The sequence below is a fragment of the Quercus robur genome, chromosome 3 (genome assembly GCF_932294415.1).
Source record: "Quercus robur chromosome 3, dhQueRobu3.1, whole genome shotgun sequence".
In the NCBI taxonomy this organism is placed as follows: domain Eukaryota; kingdom Viridiplantae; phylum Streptophyta; class Magnoliopsida; order Fagales; family Fagaceae; genus Quercus; species Quercus robur.
The window spans coordinates 47,659,233-47,668,238 of NC_065536.1; the positions used below are offsets into that span (position 1 = coordinate 47,659,233).

Sequence of the window (9,006 nt, forward strand, 5' to 3'; positions counted from 1 at the left end):
GCCCCAGGATTAATCTTATGAGTTATGAGTGCAAAATTGGTTTTTTTTTTTTTTATTTTTTATTTTTTTTTTTATAATTATTATCAAAAATTGGTTATTCTTAACATATGAGTCTTGCTCATGTCCCTCTCAATCGATGGATTTGAATGTATAACATAAGATTTGAAAATTTTTATATATATGCTTTAGATATGATTGCAATAGCTCTATTTTTTTTTTCTTTTTTAACTAAAGTAGACTTTCTATTTCAAAGAATTGTATAATTAGGGTCAATGAAAATGAAGTTGAGATAATAGGATGTCAAAGATGTGATTAATCATTGCAATATCCAATCCACAATTGATGTCACATTGAAGGTTCATTTGCTGTATTGGTGAGCTTCACAATATTTCCACTCAAAAAATTCTATCAGAATGTGATATAATTCTTCAAGCACAGCACAGTAGTTATTATTATGATTCAAAATAAAAATAATCTTATAATCCTTGCAACATGTGGGGGTGGGGGGAATAAGATTAAATATAAGAGAAGAAAAAAATTTGAGTCTATCTCTACCAAAAAAGAGAGAGATAAAGATGTGATGGAAGAGATTTCCTTTTCTTTTCAAATATTCATTCCAGTGATATAATTAAAAGAATTTTACATGATTGAACATGAATAAACATTTTCATCACTAAACATTTGATTAGGACAAATATGTTGAGCTGAGTACTAGGGAGGATAATAGAAAACATTAATTCCCCCTTTTGTGCCTTTTTTATTGTCATTTCCCTTGCCTTGTGATCCTACTTTCTCTCCTTGTTCTTGCTTCACAATCTCCACATGCTTCCTCAGTCGCTTCTTCATGGATTCAACAAGCTTCGGTGGATCAAATGTGCCTTTCACAATCACTCTTGACGTTTCCTTATTTGTTTCCACATTTAGAATTCCTATTATGCAAATTTTCAAAGAAAAAAGAAATACATTAACTTAATGTTTCACCCCAAATTTTTTTTTATTTTTTTTTATTTTATCTCAGTTTGGTTTTAGAATTTCACTTAAAAAAGGAACTAAATAGAGAGATTTACTTACCTTTCATTCTCTCTATACATTTCTTGATATCATTTGCACAACCTTCACAATGCATGTACATTTTGAGCACTACAACCTTCACTTGAACCTGTATAAAGAAAAGTAAAAATAAGAAAGAAAGCACACACATCCTATTGACAAATGGAGAACTATAATAGATTTTTGAAAGAGGAAATTTGGTGCAATTGTAATAGACCTCTTGCTTCTTTTCTGGTTCTTTTTTCTTATTTTTATCCTCTGGTTTTAGTTTGGGAGAGATAAGCTCAACATTTCTACTGTATTTCTTCTGAAGTGATTGTAGGGCTTTCAGTGGATCAACATTTTTCCCCTTCACAACCACCTTGCAATTTGCACTATCTATCACAACATCTTCCACTCCTAATCATTCATATATGCACAAATTTAATTATCAAAATAAATAAAAGAACAAAAGACACACACACACACATGCACACATATGAAGTGAATCATTCAAACATTACCATCAAGTCTTTTCAAGCATCTAGAAACTTTTTGACAGCATCCTTCACAATGCATGAACACTTTCAACACAATTTCTTTATTGGAATTTCCTATATTTTTCTCTTCCTTTTTTTCCTCACTTTTCATCTCCTCCTTCTCCACTGGCTGCTTATTTTTTTCCTAGTGAAAAACAAGAAATTTCATTGCCATAGAATAAAAGTATTGACAAGTATAGAGATTGACCAAAAGTGAAATGGTTTCCTACCTTTCCCATTTCTTCTCTTCTTAGTTAGGTTGTGTTGGTGCCAATTGCCATGTTTTACATGGAGTGTCTTCAAATGAAATATAAATAATACTCTATAGTACTGCTCCCTCTTTCTCCTCTCTCTTTTAGGCAATTCTCACTAATATATGTCAATTAATTGTCTTTCCACAAACAGAGATTACAAGACAAATTGCCATTCACCAAAAATGGACGTCATCAACTACAGATATGGAAGCTATCAATTGGTTTTTTTAATAATATTTGTTATCAATGAATCATAATAGTTTTCAATGTCTTTTCATTTACCTTTAACCAAATGGGTGAAATAGCATAAACATGTCTAGTTGTTTCCTACAGATATAATTGATAAAGTTTCCATTAAAATAGGTTGAGTATAGAGAAACTAATAACAAATTAAGAGCTCTATAAAAAAAAAAAAAAAAAAACAAAAAAAACAAAAAAAAAAAATTTAAGAGAGATTTACATGCCTTCTTCATAGTTGACAAATGCTTCTAATGATGTGAAAATGTGGTAAAATAATTTAAATCTATATATTTGTCTACAAAACAAGTTCTAAAAATTACAGCTTTTCAATCTAGCTTAACATATAACACTCAATTTAGCAGCAGATAATATTCCCAGCTTAAACAAGAGCCCATATTCCTTAGGTTAATAATAATTATAAACAATGGATCATAATTTTTTTGATTGATAAGTGGATCATAATTATTATTGGGAAGGGTCCAATTAACCTTTTCAAAAGACAAGCTTCTTCAAGGTCATTTTTTTTATTCCCCTTTAATAAAATGGTTGAGTGGCATATGAATGCCTCTTTGTTTGCTTAGTTAATGTAATGTTCATGTATGAGTATTTGTTATCTTGATTGCTTTAATTACTTTAAATGTTAATAAGTTGGCTCCTCCTTCATCAGATTAAATAAAAAAACCGTTTTAAGTTTTAATTACTTGTTATTAAGTTAATATAAAATCATCTCAATTATCATTCAAACAGTAGTTGTCATCTTCACAATAGCAAATCATAATATGGACTCTACATATATATTAGAGTAATATCCAATTGTATATAAATTAACATGAAGGTTTGCCATTTTTTCTTATTCTTTTATTTTTATTTCTTTTTAGTAGCAAAATAGGAAGATACATGCTTATATTTAATTATTTTTGGTTCTGAAATCCCTAAGGTATGTCCAATAATTAATAGCTAACTTGAACAATTTATTGACAAATTTTTGTATGAATAATTGTACAAATGATCTTATTTATTCTATGATTACTTTTCTTAGTTAAGTTATTTAATTAGTAAGATTATTTTATTGGAATTCCACAAAAAGATCCCTAATCAATTATAATTGTAAATTTTGACTTACAAATAAATTATATAAAAATAATAATTACTTTGGACATTTGCCCCAAATACTTCTTTCCTATCACATTTTTATCTCTCTAAATCTTCCATATTCACTTGTTTATTAATTTTAAATTTTTAATCATGCTCATCATACATTGATAAAAACTCCATATATTATTGTAGACACCTCATTTCGCAACCTTAATTAATTTAACCTTGGAGGTAAAATGGTCATTCCCCACACAGAGGGCACAATTGTAATTAAGCCATCAAATCTTCGATCAATCTTCATAAATCTTGAGGTTTTCACAATCATAGTGATATGTAATGTGCCTTAATGGGACAATTGGATCGGAAAGTATAGGAAAATCAAGTTTCAATGGCTAATATGCATTTACCTGATTGAGACTGAGATGTGTGGATTTTCGCTAATTAATTTTGATTGGAAACTAAAGTGGCTAATTAAAATTAATTGAGTGAAAATTTGTGATTGGTTAAGTCCATATTTATTTATGTGACTTAGTGCATTGAATCAAAATTGGTTATCAAACACTAAGTGATAATGTGATTTTTTTTAATCAATTATCTCAAGAAAAATCATTTTTATACATCATAATTATCATTCCAAAATATCCAACATCATGAACATCACAATTGTTTAAAACAATTTTCTATTTTAATTAGAGTATGTCTTTTTGATCTAAAAACCTCAACATCATTTGCAAGAGCCAAATATGTTGCAAAATCTAAACTTTCGTTCAAAATTAAATCTTGTTGCAAATCTCAAAACCTTTTAAAAATCTTATTTAAATTTGGATCTATAGATTAACCTTAATTAATGTCCAATTTAATATTAGATCTAAGAATTCATTTTGAAAGTTCAAATAGTGTATAAAACACCCTTGAACGTTTAGACCTCCAATTACAAAATAACCAATTCAAGCTTTATGACAAACAACAAGTGTGCGGAAAATGAACACAAGCTATAAACAGAATTGGTAAACAATCTAAGCCAATTAAAATCACATCCACAGCAGAAAATAAAAGGTAAAGATTAAGGGAAGAGAGATGTAAACACAAGGACAACACAACGATGTGTTATCGAAGAGGAAACTGAAACCCTCGACATAAAACCTCTCCGCCGCCCTCCAAGCGGTAAGTAATCCACTAGAAAATGTAGTTGGGATACATGAACAACAATAGACCCTCCAAGCCTTATCTACCCAGTGTACCTAAGCCCTTCAAGCTTCTTGCTCCAACGAGGTTGTATCGAACATTTTTCTTTTCTAGCTTCTCGGATTCCGCTACTTGACCATAGCATCAACCAATGTAAAATTGGTTCCTTCCTAACTGCTTCCCAAAACACCAAACAGCCCTCTCATAGTAATGGATATGGTGAGAAAAAGGTTTTGGTAAAAGACTTCTCAAGGATTTAACAATGGGGAGGAAGAGAGTAGAGGAATTTGAAGAGTCTCTTATGTGAAGATTGTGGATGAATCAATCTTGTTTTACTATAGGGTTTCTCTCTCAAAATTCTCTCTCGAAACTCTCTTTCTTTCATGGGTATAAGGGGTATTTATATTAGGGTGAGAATGGAATGTGAAGAGTCAGGTTTTTCAAAACAGGGCTGGCTCGCGGCTTGACTAAGTTGCGAGATCCAGCCGCGAGATAACTGAACGGCCAGTTGTCCTATTTTGTCCTGTAGTGCTCCAGCTAGCATGACACTTCAACTTCTGGCATGCCTGTCACATGTGTTGCTTCTGGCGGCTTGCAGTCGCGAGTCATCCGTGAGATCCAATCACAAATCTTTGTTTTCCTTGCACACTCTTGAGCATTTCATCACTCTATCTCACTCACTACCTTTACAACAATCCCACCTAAATACAGGGTTACTAATTGCTGAAATACAAGCAAATTTGACACGGAATAAAACCAACAAGATGGTTGATTGAATTCAACCTTACAATCTCCCCTTTTGGCTATTCCATGACAAAACCCTAAAACAGACTCTAGACTTAACATGTGAATTGGGAACAGTTGAACAAAACTCACTCACACCTCACTCTAGAAACTGTGAAGCTCTTGAATCATATGAACATGAATTTCTTGAAACACAACAATACACCATGATCATTGTATGTAGAAACGCACGAAATGCATATGAAGCAGGCAATATGTGATCAAGTAAAGATGGAGTTAAGAAACAAACCATGGTTTGATCAACCAAGCAATTACTACAAGGTAGTGACCACAATGCTCATTCACACTTGGAATGAACACTTGGGCATACAAGCTAACAAGAACAATGTAAGTTACTTGTATGCCCAACACTCAACCAATGCATAATACACTAAGTATATGCATTTAGGAACAATCCTACAAGGGCAGAAGAGTGACAGTACTTAACAAGAAAATACATGACATTTAGTTAGAAGTACTGATTTAACAAAGCATATAGGCTGCATAAAGTATGGTACAGACCATAAAGCCTACAAATAATGAAAACAAACCCTAAAAGCTTACAAAAGCAGCATGGGTACAAACATGATGTACTAAAGAAAATGCACAATATAAACTAAAAGTGCTTAATGTTTCTCCCCTTCAAAATGATGAGAAGCTGTGATGCATTTGGAACATATATACTTGTAACCTGAAACACTTACACAAAATACATTAGATCCTCAAGGTAAAGCAAGTAATAAAAGAACAAGTATAATGTAACAAGTAAATTGCGATCAAGTAAACATGATGTGAAACATGTGAGCAACTTGATCATACACCAAAACAGTCATATAGAAATGACTACAATGATCACATAACAAAGCAAATGATCATCCGAACATGCATTCAATGAAGCACAATAATATAGGGATATATGCATGTCCAAAAACACAAACACAATGCAATACAAGAAAAAAAAACATAAAGAGAAACAAACAAAATAAAGTTTTATTGTTAACTCAATGTCTTCTCCCCCTTGGTATATGCATCTCCTCTATGGAATATCTCTCCCCCTACAAATGTGCATGAAAAATAGAATTTCTCCCCCTAAAGATGTGCACAAGAGTCATATAGAAATGACAAAACTCTCCGGTATACTACTTTAGAGTATACTCTCCCCCTTTTTGTCAGGAATAGACAAAGGGTCAAGGAGAAATGAGGGCAAGAGATGAAGGAATGAACAATGCTAATGATGCATGAGGGGTGCGATATGAATGAGAAAAAGAAGCTTAATCCTAAGACAAAACAAAGTGCGACAAAAATGCTAGGATGAAGAAACAAGGTATAGACCAATGCATGACAAGGGTAGCAAAAGTGTGTGCAAGAGGTGGCTATGTGCAATGCATGACCAATGCATAAAAAATGCACATGTGAGGCAAGGTGTGTTAAATACACAACCAATGAACCAAACATGTTCCTAATAAGGAAACATGAGAAACCCCAAAGTTTGGTACTCATCGGAGTCCAAACAAGCGAGAAAATGTCTAAGAGATATTTTATCAAATACCTAGCATGCACGCTATGAACAATAATATGAAACAATGCATGAATATCATGAAATCTACCCTTAATACATGTTCTTTTTGCTACAAGGGGTCAACATCCAATGCAAATCAACAAAAGAAACCAATCCCATGAAGAAATTTGATAAAAATTAAGTTTTCCCAACCCCTATGATGAAAATATCAACCAAGAGCACAAAACTCTCCAAAACATAATCTAAGGATCAAAATCAATGAAAAGAGTTTATAATTACCTTAGAGATGTTAATAGAATGAAAAACCATTCAAATTGATTGGGTTTTGATGTAAAAATAGTGAAAGAGGGGTTTAAGAGAGGAAGGGAGAGGTTTAAAACAAGTTTCCTGCAAAAAGCCCTTTAAAAAGCTATTTATGGGCGTTTCGCGACTGGGTGAGTCGCGAGGTTCAGTCGCGAAAATTTTCGCAAGTTGCGAGTGAGTTGCGAGCAAGCCGCGAGTGAGTCGCTAAAGTTTTTGGATGAACTCGCGACTGGCGAGTCGCCAGCTGAGTCGCGAAAAACTCTGACACCTGTTTTTCAACACAGAAAATGTTTAAACAATGAAAAACACAGTAAGCATTGAACAAGAACACAAAGAATGATAAAAATCACTTCCAAAAACATATAAAATGATCAAAAATCTTTTTGGATTGAACCATATATAGTTAAGCGCACACACATCACATTTAAACAAGTACAATCGAACAAATGAATTAGACATTCATTGAACATTAGGCGTGTGTGTTGTGTATGCGTATCAAATGTGGAATAATCCTTAGTCTAGAGGGAATCTTCAATGATCAATTCAATCAAGTCATACACAACTAGTACTAAGTCAAGTGGTCTATCTCAATTATAGAAATGAACATATATGACCTCCCACAAGAAAATGATTACATAAGATTGAAGCTTTTCATTTGGCTTCTTACAATTCATATTATTTGATCATTTTGAATCAATACAACTCATTTTGAGCAATACATCTCATTTTTGAGATTGATGCCTGAAATTTTTGATATTTCAATTTGATGAACAAGCTTTTGGCTTTTAGGCATCAAACATTTTCAATACAAGTCGCTTTCCCTTTTTCCTAGTCAAATACTAGTATGTGCAACGGCTTTTACAGCTCATTATCTCTTTTCATTTTGAGATTTACATTTGTTGAACTCTTTAAGCAAAATCAATAAAGTGTGGGAAGATATATAGGCACAAGTCTATGCAAGTATCAGAACCACCAAGACTATTGACCAATCATTCATGACAAGCTTGAAGATCGATTTACAACAATCACACAAAGATGTCAAGATTTTTCCCACAAAGATATAAGTGCAAAAATAACAAGCTAAGCTCGTAAATGCACAAAGCCATTTGTACAAAGGTACAAGGCCAAACTCACATGTGATATGTGCTCAAACATATACGATCAAACTTTTTGAATTTTACACTTTTTATGTGGTTTTGGATTTTTTTTACTCACACCAAATTGAAATATAAAAGTAAGATAAAAAACAAAACAATGCATACAAATAAATGCAAGATGTAAAAAATGCATGAAGATATGACATTTAATGCATGAAGGGTCCTACAAAAATCGAAAGAATTAGATCAAGAACCAAAAGAGCAAAAGCTCAACCATAGAAACCCTTCCTCATCCAAACGGAACGATTATTTCGAATGAGTGTCTCAAGAGAAGTGAGACGAGGGTTGGAAGAATGAGAACCAGAGATGCACATAGTCAAGGAGTTAAGAGCATTAAACATTTTTTTTTAACCACATGTTATTTTCACTCAAAACCGGTTTACTCTTTTTAGCACAATTTCCAAAAAACTCAAGTTTTTTTTTTTTGATTCTTTTAAAAGCATGAAACTTAGAGCATTGAGGTTTCAGAGGACCAAAGGCACCACAATGGTGACAAACAATGCGTTTAGGTCTACTAGGCTTTTTGGGAAGAGATCTAGCAACATTGTTTTGTTCCCTTTTCAACTTGGAGCATTGAGATCTTATATGACCGATCACACCGTAACAGTGGCAAGTTGGAACAAACTTAGATCCATTCAAAACCTTAGGTTGAGACCTAAACGGAGGCTTTGACTTAACAGCTTTTCTCTCCACCTTTTGATTTTTTTTTTATGTGGAGGAATGTACACTGATTTGTCCTTTAAGGTAGAACACACACTAGGCACAAAATCGGGTACCACAACATGATTGCAACAAATATTTTCATAATTTTGAATAATAGGTTCAGCAATCAAATACTTGGCATGCATCTTAAGAGATTCATTTTCACATTTAAGATCATTAACAAGTTTAGCATCCAAGTC

At 32.7% G+C, this 9,006-nt stretch overlaps 1 pseudogene; it reads right to left on the minus strand.

Moving 5' to 3' along the window:
• Positions 1 to 639: 639 nt before the first annotated feature.
• LOC126719687 (heavy metal-associated isoprenylated plant protein 8-like) lies at positions 640 to 1,807 on the minus strand (annotated as a pseudogene).
• Positions 1,808 to 9,006: the final 7,199 nt, after the last annotated feature.